This window comes from Cupressus sempervirens, unplaced genomic scaffold, assembly GCF_028749045.1.
Source record: "Cupressus sempervirens isolate cs-2001-9-10 unplaced genomic scaffold, ASM2874904v1 CseChr00s100002_03, whole genome shotgun sequence".
NCBI classification, from domain to species: domain Eukaryota; kingdom Viridiplantae; phylum Streptophyta; class Pinopsida; order Cupressales; family Cupressaceae; genus Cupressus; species Cupressus sempervirens.
The window spans coordinates 1,893,408-1,913,719 of record NW_028322207.1 but is presented as its reverse complement, the minus strand read 5'-3'; positions in this window follow the sequence as shown (position 1 = coordinate 1,913,719).

Here is a 20,312-nt window from a genome sequence, read left to right as displayed (position 1 = left end):
TTGCACAAACTCCTATGTAAACTATTTTTGAGCTGACATAGAAGAATCTCCAAGGATATTAAAGATAAGAATGAATCTCTTGCATTACTTATGCAATCAACATGTAGCTAATAAGAAAAATGGAGAAGGCATGAAACCAATAAGAAAAGTGCATGAGTTAAGAGGGAAATGAAGAATGAATATGGATCATAGATTCATACCTAACCCTAAGTCTTCAAAATCTTTAAAATGGGGACGAAACCCTATTGTATGCATGGATGAATGAAGTGTATGGGTGAACTATAGTGAAATTTAGAGGGAAGTGTGAAAAGAATTAGAAGAATAGAGTAGCATTGCAACATTCAGTTGATCAAGAACAAAGTATAAAAACTTCAAAGAGTGACATATCAGATAAAGTTAGAGCAGAACAAGGATCTAGAATCAACAATTGGAGATTGCAAAGCTATTAGGTCAAAGACTTTCTAATACTCTCTAGCAATTTTATTAGATAATAGAAATCCTATGGACTTAGGTTGGCCTAATAGCCATTTGTAAATCCTTTAATAGGGTGGCATTCCAAGTAAATGTACTGAAGTCCTTTAATCAAGCCTACTTTTAGCAGGGTAGTAAATTCCTTTAACTAGGTCACTTTTAATAGGGTGTAAAGTCTTTAATAGGACAAGCCTTTCATAGGGAAGACCATTGGAAGTGGTCAAACATTGTAACCTTGAATAGTTACACATTGTTGTGGTGATTTTTTTGGGTGTCATCCCCACCCCAATTTTACCTTCTCATTTTTGGAGGGTTTCTGGGTTACCAAATCTTATGTTATCTATTTTCATGCATGTCTTTACTTTCATGTCTATTAGATGGATTAGATGCATGTGAATGTATCCAGCTAAAAAGGTTTTAGATGTTAAATTTAGATACTTCTAATTCACACCCCCCCCCACTCAAAAGTGTATCTTCCCACTTGTAAATTCCAACACAATGTTCCATAACCAGATTGCTCATATACCTACTGACAACTCTCATTACATGAGAAATATCTAGCCTGTGCATACCATTGTATACATCAAACTACCAACAACTAATGAATGTGTGATGTTAGACATTTTATCTACCTCTTTCTATGCCTTTGGGAAGTTTTCCTTGGTCAATTTGAAATGAGTATCCAAAGGTGCACTAATTGCTTTTGCATATTGCATATAAAATCTTTTCAACACCTTCTTTTATATACTCACTTTGGGAAAAATTCAAGGTCCTATTTTTCCTATTCTGTATAATCCTCATACCAAGGATTTGGTTAGTAACACCCAAATATTTTATAGAAAATGACCTTGCTAATTTCTATTTAAGTTTATTTATTTGTTGCAAATTAGACCCAGCAACAAGCATGTCATCAACATAGAGTAACAAGATAATGTAACTCCCATTATCCAATCTCTTAAAATATACACAGTGATCAAAATGACATCTATTGTAACCTTTTTTATCCATGAAACTATAAAATTTTAAATACCATTATAGAAGTTCTTTCTTTAGGCCATAAAGACCTTTCCTTAACCTGCATCCCAAATTCTCCTTATCCTTGACCTCATATCCCTCTGGTTGTTGCATGTAAACTTCTTCGTCCAAATCTCCATAGAGAAAAGTTGTCTTGATATCTAGTTGTTCAAAATGCAAGTCATCTACAACCATTAGACTTAGTATAGTTCTAATTAAAGTCATTTTTACAATAGGAGAGAATATTTCATTATACCCTTTTTTTTTGTGCAAAACCCTTTACAGCAAGTTTGGCCTTATACCTTTTCTTTCCTCCATCTTCCTCCTTTAGCTTATAAACTCATTTGTTAGGCAAGGCTATTTTTCCTTTAAGTAAAGGGACTAAGTCTAAAGTATTATTTTTTAACAAGGATTCCATCTCCTATTTCATTCCCAACTTCTACTGTTGTTTGGCATCCACTTGCATTGTTTCTTCATATCCTTCTAGTTCACCTGAACAAGTGAATAAAATGGAATACAAAGAAGGAGAAAAATTTTCAGGTGGTCTACTTGACCTTGTAGAATGTCTAACACTTTCAAGAGTTTTTGGGATAACCTATCCATGCTAAGCATCAAGTACCAGTGGCTTTTCATTTTTAGGAGTCTCATCCAACACCACATATTCTCTTTTGACTTGTTCATGCTTCTTTTCCTAAAACTATTCTTTATACATGACCTTCTCATTGAATATAACATCTCTACTTCTAATTATTTTAAGATTTTCAAAATCCCATAATCGATAACCATAGTCATCTACTCCATATCCAATGAAGGTACATTTTAGGGATTTAGCATCAAGCTTGGTTCTATTTTCTTTATCAACATGGACAAAAGCTTCACAACCAAAAGTTGTCAGAAATGAATAATTTACCTTTTTTTTAAGTCTATGCTTCCTCTAGAATACCACTATCCAAAGGGGTTGAAGGTCCTCTATTTATCAAATTAATATTAGTATTTACAACATCATCCTAGAAATGAAGGGGCAAACCAACATGCAATCTCATGCTCCTTGCACGTTCCATGATTGTTGTATTCATTCTTTCTAACAACCCATTTTCTTTTGAAGTTCCTAAAATTGTCTTCTTCCTTCAAATTCCATTAATAGAAAAATAATATTCAAAGGCTATGCTACAATACTCACCTCCATTATTGGATCTGAGATACTTCAACTTCTTTCATGTCTCATTTTCAACCAAAGCTTTCTATTTATTAAATATTTCAAAAACATCATATTTTTGTTTCAAGAAATATACCCATGTTTTCCTGTTTGAATCATCTATGAAAATAACATAAAAACAAGAGGTGTTGAGAGATGATACCTGAGCTAGTCCCCATACATATGAATGCACTAGCTCTAACTTCTCACTCTTCTTTCCCTTCCCAACTCTAAGAAATATGAATCTTTTATGTTTGCCATAAACATAATTTTCATAGAACTCTAAATTGATATTTTTTAATCTTGGCAATAGATTTTTAGAGTGAAGGATTTTCATCCTTTTCTCACTCATGTACCCAATGCTCTTGTGCCATATTTTTGAATATGTTCTTGCAACATCTATAGTAGCCCTCCTTGCATTAACATTATCAATAGAAACTAAGGTAGAATAAGTGTTACTAGTACATAGATATAATGTGCCTGCCTTCACATCTTTAGCTACTACTAATGAATCTTTAGTGACCTTCCATATATTTTTTGAAAACATGACTATGTATCCTTCAACCTAGTTGTCCTACAAGTTTTATTTTTTTCTTAAATTAGGGACATGACCTACCTCTTGCAATATCCAATCATTTCCTTTTGGCAACTTGATCTTTATTTTTCCTTTCCCAACAATAGGATAGGTCTCATCATCACCCAAATATACCTATCCAAAATCATCTTGAACATAATCTTGAATTTATTTTTCTATGGGGTTAGCATGGAATGAAGCTCCAAAATCTATTTCCTAGGAATAATTAACATTATCCAAATATAAGATTAAAGCATCTTGTAAAGTATTACTTGCAACATTAGCTTCCATACTGTCATCTTCATTTTCATCTCCTTGTTTATTTTTTCAAGACCAACAATCTTTCTTCAAGTGACCAGGCTTTCCATAGTATGAACAATATTTCTTTCATTTAGATAGAGAATGCTCTTTCTTTGACTTCCCTCATGACTTTTCATGTGAAGGCCCTTTTCCTTTTTCCCTTGTTCTTCCTCTATTCTCCACATTTAAAGTGAAACCTGATGAGGTCAAAGTTTCACTTGTACTTTTCTGTCGCATTTCCTTGCTTAGATAACACAAACAACTTCATCAAATTTCAAAATATCTGAACTAGAGACAGAGTTACTTACATCCATAACCAAGCTATTCCAACTTTTTGGAAAAGAACATAAGATTAAGAGAGCCCTAACCTCTTCATCAAATGAAATTTGTATGGGTGACAACTAATTAGTGACTATGCTAAATACATTTAAATGATTTGTTATATATCCTCTCTCACCCTTTTTCATATTGAATAAATGCTTCATAAGAAATGCCTTATTCAAAGTTGAGGGTTTATTGTATAATGTAGCCAATGTCTCCATAAGCTCTACTATCATTTTTTCCTTTAATATTTTTAAAGTTATAGATGGTGCAAGGCACAATCAAATAGATCCCAGTACTTTCCTATCCAAGATCTCCCAATCTTCATCTCTAATAGTTTTTGTTTCTTGGCTTTTCCTTAGAATGACTTCCATAAATCCTTTTGGTATAGATAATCTTCCATCTACATTTTCTATAACTAGAAATTATGGCCATTGAATTTTTCAATCTTGAATCTGGAATCCTCCATTGCTCCCACTCAAATCTGAAAGTCCTATCAATCTACAACAAATGTTTCTTTGATACCAATTTTTAGGGTTTGACAAATCTAGAACAATATAAGAATAAGAAGTTATATATAGAAATAAAAAAAGAATATAGAATGAACACAGATAACACACATATTTAATGTGGTTCATCCCAAAACCTGAGCTACATCCACCTACAAAACATTCAACCTTTCTATTATCCAACAAAAATGTACACCAACATTACAATGCATTATACATCTCAACCACTTATAGCAATGTTTTAGGCTAACCTTTAAAATTGACCATTTGAGGGTTTTACATGAGCAATTGCCACAACATCAACACACACTACATGATCAGTTACCACAATATCAACAAGAAACATTGTAGCCAAATACCTTAAATTTTAATTTAATTTAGTTATAATCAAACTAATAAATGTTGATTTAAAAGACTTTTAGAGTTGTTCAAAACATATTATGATTTCAATATAGATCTTTATTTGAGAATTTCTCTCATCTTGTGTGTTTCTCAATGGTGAAATATTATAGCCTAATTAACTTAGATCAAAGTATAAATTTAATAATCTTTTAGTAGGGTCAACAAGGAAATATTAGATCAAGCTAGAACTTAAGAGCCAGTAACATATTGATTGGAGACTTATAAGAACAAATTAATCTTCACATAATCTAATGTGAACACTCAAATTAGTTTTATTGTAAATATTCAAAGTTTCTATTTGGGTCAATCACAATTATTGTTATGTTCAATGTAGAATTCAACTACCTTAAACAATTTAATAAGATAAGAAATACAAGGTCTAAACACAGTGTACTTTTCTCTCATTTTTCTTATCAAAAAAAATTTGTTGATTGATGACATCTAAAATAATTTTCATCTTCATTTACTAGAAATAATTATCATCTTCATTTACTAGCAATAATTTGAAACGTCTCTACTTTACTAAAATTGTACGCATTGATAAAATCTGACAACGCAATACTCTCAAAGGGTAATTCTAGTCCATTTTAGCAATGTACACATATTTTTGACAACTCTCTCTAGGGGTAATTTATTTTTTATATAAGCCCTTTATGAATTTTATGCCCCTGAAGGAAAGCTAAAAATTGAAAAAATAGTACGATATGCACTAGAGAAATAATGTCAACATTCTCAACTATAAAATAAAAATTTATCCATAAAAATACTTAAATTAGTTATATACATTAAATTGAGATAAACACAATCCATACTCTTAGCTCCATAACTCCTTACGAAAAGACTTTAAGCTCTCAAGTAATTATGTAACATGAAATTTCCAATCTATTTCAGAAACTCTAAAATGAACCCTTTATCAAACTGATGATGACATTTGAAATAATAAACTAGATTCAACTAGAAAGATTATCAAACAACCTAGCTTTACCTAAAACTCCATCTAGAAATCACAACTTAATATTTCAGTACCCTGCATAGATAATTAATTTGTCATGTAAAGCTCCAAATGTTATTCACCACCGAAAAAATTGCCACATTAAAATGAAAAGAAATTTTTTCTTTAAAGAGTTATTTTAGAACATTGCAAAGGTAATCAAAAGCATGAAAATGCTCCAATATGTATCATGGCTTTCTTCAAAGTAGAAAAGTTACTAAAAGAAAACTTATTATTGCAAAAATAATAGACTTGTAATGATTTACATTGTCAACAAACAATATAGTTGATATTATACATGTCAAATATCGTTACTTCCAAAAGGAATAACATCAATACAAAATCAAATAGGTTTTTGGAGCTACCTAGCTAATAAAGGTATGTAATGATGAAAGGAGCTGCTAGACTATGTTGCCAAAAATGCAACAATAGAAACCCATTTTGCTTTTCAATGGTCAAAATGGGTTTCACCATTGTGAATGACCATTTCTATGTTGTTTCATTACTTTTAATATTTTTTTTTCTTAAATTCACTATACTTACTCTCAATAATAAGAGTATTCATTTGCAAATATTTTCAAAAACAAGAGTGATCTTTTGTGGTCATTATCTATCAACTGCAAGTTAAGTAGTTCACTTTATGTACCAACTGTAGTAAATAATTATTTTAAAAATTAACAGAGATAGACTATTAGTTAATTATTTTTTCTTGCTTAATGGAGTGAGTAATTATTGTTTTCCTTCTTAAATGTATATTTTATCTAAATATCCCACAATAAATCTTATTTGCATGTAATATTTTCCTACTACGAGCTTTTTGGGTTATATTTAATTAACTAACTTGGTTTTGATAGTAGTTTTAAATAAAAAATTTGTTTATTAAAAATATATTTAAATTTTGACTTATATTTTTTTTACCTTTATAAAATGTTTTATATATATATATATATATATATATATATGTATATATGTATGTATATATGTATGTATATATATATATGTATATATGTATATATATATATCTAGTTTCTTATCGACAACTTTTAAAATTTTCATTTCTCATCACATTGTCGTTGTGATTTTGTTTCTTTTTTCTCTTTTTGGTAGCATACTAGTGTTAGATGCTCACACAATAAACACAAATCCTCTCAGGTTAAAATCAAATAGATTGGTAAAAAAAGGTATGAATATATCAAATGACAATTAATATAGAGTGTCTTCATCTAAGAAACAAAGCTTCTAGTAATTATAATCTATTAAAAACATATTTTTTCCCAAAGGCCTATTGCATAGATACATGTGCAAGGGAGAATGTAGGTATCTATTAATCCCATAATTAGATTATGAGAAGCATACACACTCATGTTTAGACTTTTCTCTTTTTGCAAACACTAATTTTGAGTAAATTCTCCATTGCATGAGCTAAGAATTGAAAGGAAACCTAAGAACAAAAATGCTTCTAAATATCAAATCTAATAGGAGAGATGATGCTGAAATATATCTCACAAAACCTTAAAATATTGCAAGCTAAATAAACAAATACAAAAAAGAATAAATACATAAAAACATAACACAAGATATATATGGAAACCCTTATCGAGAAAAAACCCATCACTCCAAAGCCAGACTCAACTGTATTATTAGCAACAACAATTATAATACAATCTATAGAGCCACAATTCTCCAAGAGTGTTTAGCTATGATATCAAATCTAGAACAATTTTGGCAACATAACAAAGCTCTTCAAACAATGCTCTCTCTGTCTGATAATTCTCTATAATAATTTCTTGTACTTATAGAGTTTTCTTACAAGAAGAAATTATTTCGAAAGAATCTACATTCAATGAATCTACAAATATTTTTAGAAACCTCCTTGTTCACAACCCTTGCATAAAAACAAAGCACAAGAGAATAAATCACCAAATAATAGAAGCTTTCTATTTTTCTACTCCAAATCTTTTCTTATGGAAGAATCCAACTTCATTTAGAAACTTTCCAAGAAAGCACAAATAAAACAATAAATCATGGTAGGGTTGATTCACCTTATCCCAACAATCTCCCACTTGACAAAGACCTTATAGGAGTTACTATATCACAATATAGGCCCCAAGGCCCATTTAACCAACACACCATCTAAACTTCTTAGTGCTCACTAACTTTGTCAATGAATCCACAACATTCTCCAAAGTTGTCACCTTTTCTAAGTTCACCTTTCCATCTTCCACTATATCACAAACAAAATGATATTGTACATCAATATACTTTTTACTGGCCTAGAAAGCATCATTCTTTGCTAAACAAATAGCACTCTAGTTGTCACAATAGATAGTAATATGTCCTACATCAAAATCACTATCAGAACACAATCTCTTAAGCCAAATAGCCTCTTTAGAGGCATGAGTAGCTTCCATGTACTCTTCTTCCATAGTGGACAAAGCAACTATAGCCTAGTGTTTACTCATCTAACTAATTGTACCACCAAACATCATGAAAACATATCCACTCATGGATGTTTTTAATGTCACTTGCCCAATCTAGATCTACATATCAAATATCTAATGTGCCTCTCAAATATCTGATCACTCTCTTAACTACATCCTAATGCACCCTTCTAGGATTATCCATATATTGACTAAGGACTCCTCACTACTTGGGAAATGTTTGGTCTTGTATAGACCCTAGCATACATCAAGCTGCTAGCAATAGTTTCATAAGGTACTCAAGAGATGTCCTCCATCTTTGTAGGAGATTTCAGAAAATCCTCCATAGAAAACTTCATTCCTTGTAACACTAGAACAACTAAATGCTTGCAAGATGTCATGTTGAATTTCTCCAACATAGAGTTAACATACTTTCTCTAGCTCATCCAAAGGTTTCTTCTAGCTCTATCTCTAATGATCTCAATCCCAATAATATATCTAGTTGCACCTAGATCTTTCATATTAATATGTGCTACTAATTGAGACTTCAAATCTGAAATTATTCTTTTACTATTCCCAAAAAACAACATATCATCCATACAAGACTATGATAAGGATGTGACCATTTTTTAATTTATAATAAACACAATGGTCAAATTTAGAGCTCATAAATCCCAAGGACAACACATAGGTGTCAAACTTTTGATACCATATTCTAGGAGACTACTTCAAACCATATAGAGATTTCTTCAACTTACAAACAAGATTTTATTTACCTTTTTCAAGGAAGTTCTCTGGCTATGACATATAAATTTCCTCCTTCAAATCACCATGAAGAAATGTTGTCTTCACATTCATTTTCTCAACTTCAAAATCATAATCTTTTGCAAGTGATAACAACAATTAAATGGATTTCATATTTTTTACTAGAGAGAATATCTCACCATAATCAATTCCCTCTACCTATGAATAGCCCTTCATAACCAACTACTCCTTATACTTCTCAACACTTCCATTTGGAGCCACTTTCTTCTTGAACACCCATTTACATCCAACAAGTGTATATCCTTCAAGAAAAGGTATTGAATCCCATGTGGAATTCTTCTTCAATGTTTCCATCTCTTCATTGATGGCTTCTTTTCAAATATCTACATCATTCATACCCATAGCCTCTCTAGCAGTCCTAAGCTCACCAATGTTAGAAATTAAAGAAAATATAGAGCTAGAATCCAACAAAGAATATCCAAAACCTCTCAAGTGAATAATCAAATCTATCAGGTCATTTTCTATCATGAGTAGACCTTCTCAAAGTTTTAGGTTAAGGTTATTTCTCTTCTTTAGAACTTTTAGAGCTTCTCAAGTTCTCCTTATTCTTAGGTCTATCAAGAGCTTGCAATTCTTCTTCCTTAGAGGTAGTAGGAATATGAACTAATTCCATTTTCTATTTCTCTTCCTTCTCTAGCTATAAATAAACTATGTAAGGTTACAACTCACAAAATACAAAACTTCTACTATAGAGAACCTTCTCTGCAACTGGATCCCAAAGCTTGTAACCTTTCACACCAACACCATAGCCAATTAAGATACACTTAATTGCCTTTTTCTCCAACTTTGATCTATTTACACTTGGCACATGAGCATACACCTCACAACTAAATTAAGACTCTAAAATATCTCAAAGAGGTCTTCTTATTAGACCACACTTTCATGGGTGTCTTCTCAAAAAGTGTTGAAGTAGGAGACTTATTAATTAAGTAACATGCAATGGCTACAACTTCAACCCAAAACTTTTTTTCAATACCAACACCACTCAACATACTCCTAGACCTCTCCATAAACATTCTATTTATCCTCTCTAAAACTCCATTTTTTTGTGGAGTATATGGATTTTTCTTATGTCTCTCAATTCCATGATCCTTATAGAACCTAGCAAATTTCACTTAGCAAAACTCACCACCATTATTAGTCCTCAAACACTTAATTTTTCTACTAGCCTAATTTTCAACCAAGGATTTAAATTCCTTAAACTAACTAAAAACTCCATATTTTATGATGAAATACACAAATGTCCTTTTACTATAATCATCTATGAATGAGACAAAATACAAAGATCTAGATATCAAAGTAATGTTAACTAGACAAAACACATCTGAATGAATAAAATAAAAAACCTTAGAAGACTTATGAGAACTTGAATAAAAGGAAACATGATGTTGTCTACCATAAATACAATATTTAGAGAAGTCAAACTCCATATTACAATCATCAAGGACTTCAACAAGGCTCTTATTTTTTAGGGCTCTAAGTCCCTTCTCACTAATGTAACCAAGTCTTTTGTGCCATAACATTGTCTTCTCAGTAAGGAGCTTCATCTCTAAAGTATTAGCACCCTTAGGTAACTATAAAGCATGACCATTAGATGTAGAAACAATGATCTTCTTCTTTTCTTGATCTGCTACTGAGAATGAAGAATCTAAAACCCTTTTCATGGACTTCACAGATGTTCTATTGCACTAAATCATGCATAATTTTAGCCTATATAAGGTGCCCATCCTAATACCTTTAAAAAAAACCATAGAACCTCTTATCACCTTGCATCCATCACTCAAGAAAACAACATGCACATCTGCATCATCAAGCTTGTTGACTAAAAGTAGGTTTCTTGCTAAACTAGGGATACATGGTGCACCATAAATCCCCTTTACTATACTATCAAGGAATCTGATCTTGAATCTACCAAGACCAACAATATTTAGGTGAGAGTTATCACCCAGATACTCCTTTCCACCATAAAAAATTTCATACTTTGAGAACTAGTCTTTGTGAGATGTCATGTGGAAAGAAGCACTTGAATCTATCAACCACACATCTTAACCTTTCCACCATAAAACTCTTCATACTTTGAGAATCAGTCTCTATTAGATATCATGTGGAAAGAAGCACTTCAATCTATCAACCACACATCTTTTGATGCATATGTTTCCAAGGATGCAACAAAAGCATCTACATCATCTTGATAATATTTATCAATATTAGAATAAGAGAAACCATTTTTACCTATCTTTTTCTTCTCCTCTTTGTAGTCTCTTCAAAGATGACCAAGTTTTCCACAATTCCAACATTTTGCCTTGGATTTTTTACAAGGATACTTAGATCTCCTAGGAGACTTGGACTTTCCCTTCTTGTCCTTTTTATTTATTTTCTCTATTGTTCTACCATGAGAAACAAGGGCCTCCTTAGCCATCTTAGAAGATTTTATTTGCATCTCTTCAAATAATAGTGAACCAAACACATCCTCCAATTTGAAAGTGGTTGTTGTGATTCCAATAGCCATAACAATGTGAGCCCATGAATCTAGCAAAGAACATAACATAAGCATGAATTTATCTTGATCATAAATCTTATCACCAATAGAATTCAACTAAGAAATCAACATATTAAATACATTCAAGTGATCAACAACAAAACCTTCTCCTTCCATTCTCAAAGAATACAACTTCTTTCTCATAAATAATGTATTTACCTAGGATTTTCCTTGATAAATATCACCAAGATTTTTCTAAAGGCTAGTTATAATTTTCTCTTCATGAATATTTAGGAGTACAAAATTAGTCAAATAGAGTCTTACCAAACCCTTGTCTTTTCAATTTGTCATATCCCAATCTTCTTGCAATGTAGTTTGAGATTTCATTGATGAAACCATAGCCCATAGATCTCTATCTATAAGAATATCCTCAATTTGAAGTTTCCACAACTCAAAATTACTTCCATTGAACTTATCCATCTCTAGTCTATTGGATGTGCTTTCCATAACTAACATGCAATAAGATTATGGAAAAACCTCTACAAAATTCCCACTAAAACTATATTAGCACAAAAAACTAGTCTACCCAACAATAATAACAAAGTAATGGAAATGATTGGACAACCATTGTAGACAAGAAAAGAAACAAAAAAAAGAAGAGAGGATAAGAAGAGAAACAAGGAGAATGTGGTAGTTGTTAGAAATACCAAAAGTAATAAAATAGGAGATGTTGGTTATACTCACACTATGTCGGGAAGGCATTCAAACAAGAAAACAAAAAACAAACAAAAATATGGAGGCAAATAGGAATATAGTAGATGGTAGTCAAAAAACCATCCTAGAGTTGGGATCATTCCAAAAGTAATGAAGATCATCTCATATAATATAAGAGGGTTGAATAACCCTCACAAGCAAGATATGGTTAGGAATATGATAAGAGACAATAAACCAAATATGGTGCTTCTCCAAGAAACTAAGATGCCTAAAGAGAAAGTTGAGAATCTGACTTTTTTAGTAATGGTAAAACCATAGGTGTTGATGTTGATGGGGCTTGTGGAGGTATAGCTATGATCTATAATTGTAGTAATATCAAAGGGGAGATTATATCATAGAGAAATAATATGGTGAATGTTAGATGTTGGAATACCAAGGATGGTACTTCCTGGGTCCAACCTAATGTCTATGCTCCTAATACAAAGTGGGGAAGAAAATATTTTTGGTCAGAAATATCTAATAAAAGGAGGGACTTTGATGATGAGGGATGAATTATTATGGGATATTTCAATACTCCTTTGAAATAAAATGAGAAGATGGGAGGAATCCAACCTTCTTTTGGACAATAGAATTGATCTCATGGATTTTATTGATGAACACTAGCTTCATGATATTGATTTACAAGGTATAAACTACACTTGGAAAAATAGAATATCAGGAAATCATATCATAAAAGTTACACTTAATAGGGCCCTAATAAGCAATTCTTGGTTTCAAAATAATATTTGCTATTTATCAAATTTTGTGAGAGCAGGATCTGATCATTATCCTATTTCTCTTTTAACTGATCCTATTTCTATGAAAAGGAATTTTCCCTTTCATTTTGGAAAAATGTGGACCTTACATCCTAGCTTGGAAAATCTTATAAAGGAATGGTGGATGATTAAGGTTGAGGGGACAATTTAAAGTTATGAAGAAGTTGAGAAATTTTAATTTAGATAACATTTAAAGATGGAATAAAGAAACTTTTGGTAACATTTTTTATTGCAAAAGGAAGATTTCAAAGGAGTTGAGAGAGATATAGGACAATATCTAGATGAATGGTTATGATAATATGTCTAAGAAGGAGGAGGATGCAAAATTGGTGGACTTACATGACATTATCAATAAAGAAGAGACTTTCTAGAGACAATGCTCAAGAAAGATTTTGGAATAGCACCCATCTAGGTTAGTGTACTTGGAAAGAAAGGAATGACATGGTCTTTAGAGGCAAGGAGTCAAATTCCAACCATATATTTTACAAGATCAGGAGGGCAGTGACTGATAATTCTAGGATGAGTGGTAAAGATCAAGAGCCTAAAAGTGACTAGGAAACTACTATCATTAAGAACTAGAAGGTGGATGGCATTCATCATCCTCACATGGAGAACAACCTTAGAAGAAATGCTAAATGGGATTTTCCTCCTAAGGGGTGGTATAAAATCAATTTTGATGGCACTTCAAAGGGAAACCTAGGGATTGTAGGATGCAAGATCATTATCAGAGATGAAAATGGTTATGGTAATGGTGATATGGTGATCCCTATAGGTAATCAAACTAATCATATAGTGGAGGCTAGTGCTACATACATGGTCTCTTGTTTGCTAAGAGTAAGAATCTTGAGAAAATATGGCTTGAAGGGGACTCTTTAAACATCATCAACTATCTTAATAAGGTCACTACCCCTTCATGGACTATTCATAATATTATTTACAAAGACATAAGTCTGATCAATTCCTTTGTTGAATGTTTTATTATGCATAACTATAGAGAAGCTAATATGGTGACTGATTGGGCTGCTAATGTGGCTTATAAAAGTTGCATGAAGATTGTATAGTATAATGGTAGTGACATCCCTATTGAAGGCTCATCTCTGATAGAGTATGATTGGATAGGCAGCAAACAAAAAAATTTAAAAATGATTAATTTTATAATGAAGCATAATTATGAGGTGAGTTAGAAAAGGCATTTCTAGCTGGGGTACAATTATGATGTGATAATTTACTTTTTGTAACATGGGTTGTGGATTCTTTTGGAGAATAGAAGAGATAGTTGTTTCTTTGAGGCCAAGACTATGAATTTCCTTACTTTTTCAAAGGAGACGAGTAATTTTAGTTAGAATAGAGATATGGGTGGCAAGAAGAAGAGATGCAAGCTTAATGATTTCTTGGAGTGGAAACAGAAACCTAAAATCTAGAGTATTCTAGAAAGGGGCAAGATTATGAGAAACCTAGAAAAGCTTAAGGGTAGTAATCTCTCCATTACTAGAAAATTTACCAAACGTAGATGAATGGAAGCATTCTTGTATGGAATTAATGCATGGAGGTCACTGAAGATGTTATCATTAAAGCTACATGTTTAGAAATGGAGGGGATCAATTTCTTTAGGGATAGAAAGGTTTCAAATAGAGTCATTGATGTTTTTATAGAGTCAAACCAAGAAACTCTTACTCTATCCGTAAAATTATTACTCTACCTTAGAGATTTGATTTTTTTGTTTTGATCAAGTACACTACCCTGGATGGGTGCTATTCCAAAATTTTTGGTCATCAGTTCATGTTGGTGAACCATTTTAGGTATGCGGTTAGGATTAATTTTCCTTTTTACCTCATGCAATCTTTGGATACCACAATTCTGAGCTTACAAAATGACCCAAAAGAGGACCATGCCTTTCATGAAGGGCTTATGGTTTTAATCATGAATTTTTTGAAAATGAAGAAAGAGGATAAGCCTTTTATGAGAAGGAAGACTCTCGAGGATTATGATATGGAAGGGAGTGAGTTTGAAGATTTTTATGAGCATGAAACAGATGAGGAGGAGTTTCAACCAATGAAGAATAAGAGGAATATTTCTACCCACCATGGGTTGTCTTCTAAGAGAATGAAAAGGAACAATGATGAGGTGGACTATGATATTGATTTGGATACTAATGAGGAGATTATGGAGAAAAAAGGTAAGAAGAGTAAGTGGGAAAAATAAGATGAAAAACCTCTCTCTGATATGGGGGCTATGGACATTAAGGGTAAGAAGAAGATGCCCAAAGGGGATGCTAATTTTAGCTTGGAAGATAACACTAAGAAAGTTAATGTGAACTTGGGGGAGGAAAACTTGAGACAAAACTTTGATACTTAACAATCATGGAAATGTGACTAGTGTGTTTGGCAATCCAGGTCTGATGAGAAGGGATATTGATTTGATTAAGGATCAAATGGAGAATATCTAGAGGGAGTTTGAGCACATTAGTAAAACCAGTAAGGGGGAGAGAACTTTGGGCCAGCACCCAAATAGACTTATTAATCTTATTAGTACTATTGAAGATGTAGCAAATATGATGAAAAGAGTTCCACCCCAGAAGGAAACAATTTGAAATATAGAAAAAAATGGTGAAAGATCTACAAAATAATGTTGATAAGTTAGGTAGTAGAGACATGGGTACTAAGAACACAATGAAAAATATTTCAAAATAGAGCTTCTCAATTTTAAAGGCTACTATTGAAAATATTAAGATTCTTTTGGAGAAGCTAGAGTAGGGGAGAAAGGACCATAACAATAAGGAACTGAGGGATGATCAAGGGCCTTGTAAACATACTAGGGCAAGCTCAATGAAACTTGAGACTATGGAAGATAAAGAGCTTGATGAGATAAGGGATTCTACAGTTAAAATGAACATTCTAGTTGATCAAGTTGTGGACCTATTGAAGACTTTCTAGCTGTTCTTTTGCTATCCTTTGGTTTTTTTCCTATCTCTATTGTTTTCACTTTTGTTGGAGGTTCTTTGGTTCTCAATGCTACTACTCTAGGTGTTGATGCATAGTTTCATTCAGAATTTTAATGTTTATATGCTTTTCTCTTTGTAAAAGGTTTCAAGTCCTATCAAAACCTATTTTTACTTAATCAAAACAAAATTGGTTAGGATCTTATAGAAATTGAAAGGAAGCCAAAGTGTGGAAAAGATTCAAAATTATTTATATAATAGGAGAAATGATGCTGAAATTTATCTCACAAAACCTTAAACTATTGCAAGCTAAATAAACACATACATAAAGCTTCAACACATAAACACATAACACAAGATATATGTGGGAAACCCTTCTTAGGAAAAAACCCACCACTCCAAAGCTAGACTCAATTGTATTATGAGAAACAATAGTTATAATACAATCTACAGATCTAGAACTCTCCAAGAGTGTTCAACTATGATATCAAATCTAGAAAAATTTTGGCAACATAACAAATGGTCTTCAAATATTGCTCCCTCTGATAATTCTCTTCAATAATGCCTTGTACTGATAGAGTTTTCATACAAGAGGAAATTGTTTCTAAAGCATCTTTATTCAACACATCTACAAATTATTTTAGAAACTTCCTTATGCACAACCCTTTCATAAAAACAAAGCACAAGTTAATAAATCACCAAAAATGGAAACTTTTTAATTTTTCTACTCCAAGTCTATTCTCGTGGAAGAATCTAGCTTCATTTAGCAACTTTCCAAGAAATCACAAATGAAACAAAAAAATCTTGGTAAGGATGAGTCATGTTATCCCAACAAGAATTCCCCATTCATGAATTTGTAGTTATCAATACACTTTGTTTAGAAGGCATCTTGTCTCAACTTTGAAAGTTAACAATATCAGTGACTGTTGTTTATTGGAGGTCATTGGGCATACCTTGAAAGGAGTAACTCAAAGGTAGAGTTTGATAAAGAGAAGAGTTTTTTAATTTTAGGTTGTCTAAATTGGATTGGTTATCCATGTTAAATTACAAGCTAGAGAAGTTTATTGACACTAAAATAATTGACTTTTCATATTTCATTGTATCGCTTAAATAATTCAATTAATTTTGCTTGCAAATTGTGCTTAAATTTTCAGATGAAAGCCTCCACATATTTATGAATATCAAAGTTTCTCTTTACATTCTCTCTTTTACGCTGATTTAAACATTCACTAAACAATATTTTGGGTTTTCCATTTATTTTAGGGGAAGTAGTAGCTAGGGATTTGAGGCTATGCATCTGCAGATTCTTCTAGGAGTTCAAAAGATGTTGATCTTTAATTATTGGTGACCATATAATAAGTTTTGATATAAATTTGTAAATAATGAATGTATGTATTAATAGTATCCATTTGAAGTACACATTCACTAGGAAGGTGTTGCAGAGGTAGTATTGGATTTGTACATTACATGGATGGACAATAGTGGTGTAGCTCAAGAAATATTCTTCTAATATTTTTTGTTGCTAACTATATTTGTAGTTCTCATAGACATGATGCTTATTAAATATATATTGTCTTTCTAAACCTTATAGCTTCTTCTACTCCTTATTGTGGTATGAGGAATTCAAGAAAATTATTGACGCTATCTTGAAGGACATGGTCTCCTATATTAGTCTTTGTTGTACTCATTGTGACTGCATGTGTTTCTTTTAGAGTGGTTATGATTATATTTGCTTCATACATGATCTCATCTAGTGTTTTATGCAAATTTTTAACCCTAGTAATAGTGACAAGAATTCTATACAATGTGCTTTTAGCTTTCCAAAGAACCAAAATTTCATGGCCAGAGTTTGGATTTTTCACAATTCAAATTATTGAAGCTTCAACTCATTTTTGTGAGAATTTATTCTTTAGAAGGCTCTACCTTCCTCAATAGACAAGACACAATAACACCCTAATTATATATTAATATGATTCAACTCTACAAATAATGGCAAAGCCTATAATTGTATACAACTAGGGTCACCATCATTTCTATCTTTAGCAATGAAAGGAAATTTTTATATATTTCTTGTGCTTTTCCTTATTGACCTTTCCAATTGTAAATCAAGCATTGTTCTCCCTTTCCCTCACCTCAAATGGTCCATGCATTTTTCAAAAATGGAGAGTTTTATTAGCTAATATGGCACATAGGACTCTAAAAGACTAAAGCACACCAGTGCATCATTTTCCTTCTTATTTTCATTTCCTATACGATAAACATTTGTCTCCTAAGAATTCACTTAAGGTTATAATTTCTATGTCCCCATGATAAAATTTGATTAATTGTTGTTGATGAATAAGTAGGTGACTTTGAATTATTCTCATCAACATATGCTTGAGAAAGCACAACCTGTTGAGCTTCATTCAACCCTAGCTTCTTTGTATGATCTTCTCTAGATGTTTTAGTACTTGTATCTAAAGCCCAAGGATCTATGTGAAAGAATACATTTCTTGCTCCCTTTATTGAAAGAGTCTCCTCAACATCACTCAAACTAATTTTATTAGTATTTTCATTATTTAAATTTTATCCTTTATCAAAGAGAAGGAAAAACCTTATACATGATTTTTGAAGGAGTTATCAAGTATGATTGGCTAGAGCCAACTTGGTAGTTATCTTTAATGGTGGAACAAGTACACTAACTTTTGAAAGGAGATTGTTGAAGTGGAGAAGATTGATGAAACCTATCATGGAACAATCATTATTTTTTCATCGATGTCAAAACTACTACTTTTTGGTCAGACAATTGCTTACTTTGGTTTGAATGCTATCATTTGTTTGATTGATGAGCAGGATTTAAAAAGAAAGGATAATAAGAAAACCTAGAGAAAGGTTGAGTTATATGGTGAATAAAAGGAGAACTAAGACCAAGCAAGACATTGATGATATAGTGTATTGTTTATATACTTAAGGATATAATGAAAGAATACTTGAGCAAAGACTAGAAGGAGGCTGAGTAAAGAAATGTATATCCCAAGCCTAACTAAGAAAATAGTGCAAGCCAAGCAAAGTTAGTATAGGCTGAGCAGAAAATTAGTTATATCCAAGAAGTAATTTTAGTATGAGATAAGAAAGAGAAATATAGCTGGTTTTGAGTGAAGAAAAGTTAGTATGTGTCAAGCACCAGTAAAGACTTAATGGATGCCAAGAAACCCAGTATTGGTTGAGCATCAAAAGATAGTGTTTACCAAGCAAACAAAGTGTTATTGTTCACCAATAAAATGAGTTAGATTGGAGATTAAAGGAATCTAAGCTAACAAAGTTGAATTCTATTGGATACAATTTTCCAATTGTGTTTTTTCTTTGATGTTATACAAATGTCATATCAGTTATTAGACAAAGTCTACTGAGCTCAGTTGGTTAGCAAGGAAAAAGATAGAGTCTACCAAGCTCAGTTGGTCAGCAAGGCAAAAGGTAGAGTCTACCAAGCTCAGAAGGTTTGTAGTGTCTATCGAGCATTCTCAAGCTTTACCTTATGTTGGCAGTTATTATTGAGCTTTCAAGGTTAAACAAGGAAATTTAGTTGTTACTGAGCTCACTTGGTCATCAAAAGGAAATATGGCAGAGACAATTCTTACCGAGCTCTCATCGACAACAAAAGAAATTTAGTTCTTATCGAGTTAACTTGGCAGCCAAAGGATTTTGCAGATTTTGTAGTATTAACCAAGTTAAGATGGTTAACTCAGGAAATTATTTCTAGAAGTAGTGCTTACCAAGCAGGGTCAGCCAATAAAGGATTTCATTGTTTTGTAGAATAAAGTTTATTTATTTAGAGTAATATTTGTAGCTGACTGATGTATGGTTTATTGGTAAATGTAAATTGTGAATGAGCCAACTTCATAATCAGAATGGTATATATAAGAGGTCAAGTTGTGAATTCTAAGTGTGTGATAGATTTGATATGATGTGAATGTGAAGGAGGAATAATTATTGGGTGAGCAAATTTTGAAGGATAATTAGAGATCATTGAGGAATAGCAAAAGCTATATTTGATTGAGGAGGATCTAATGGTGCAAAATAGAGATCTATAATCAGAAAATTTAGTTGCATCATATTCAAGTCAATTCATTGTTACTTTCTAACCATTTTAGCAATGATTTCAAAATCTCTTAATAGAGTTGGTTGAGCAGCCATTTTGTAAATCCTCTAACAAGGTGGACAGTTCAATTGAAATTTTCTAAAGACCTCTAACAAGGCCACTCCTAACAGGGTGATTAAATCCTCTAATAGGGTCACACCTAATAGTGTGTATTGTAACCTTTAATAGGGTTGGCTCCTAACAAAACTCACTTTATTGGTAGCTAG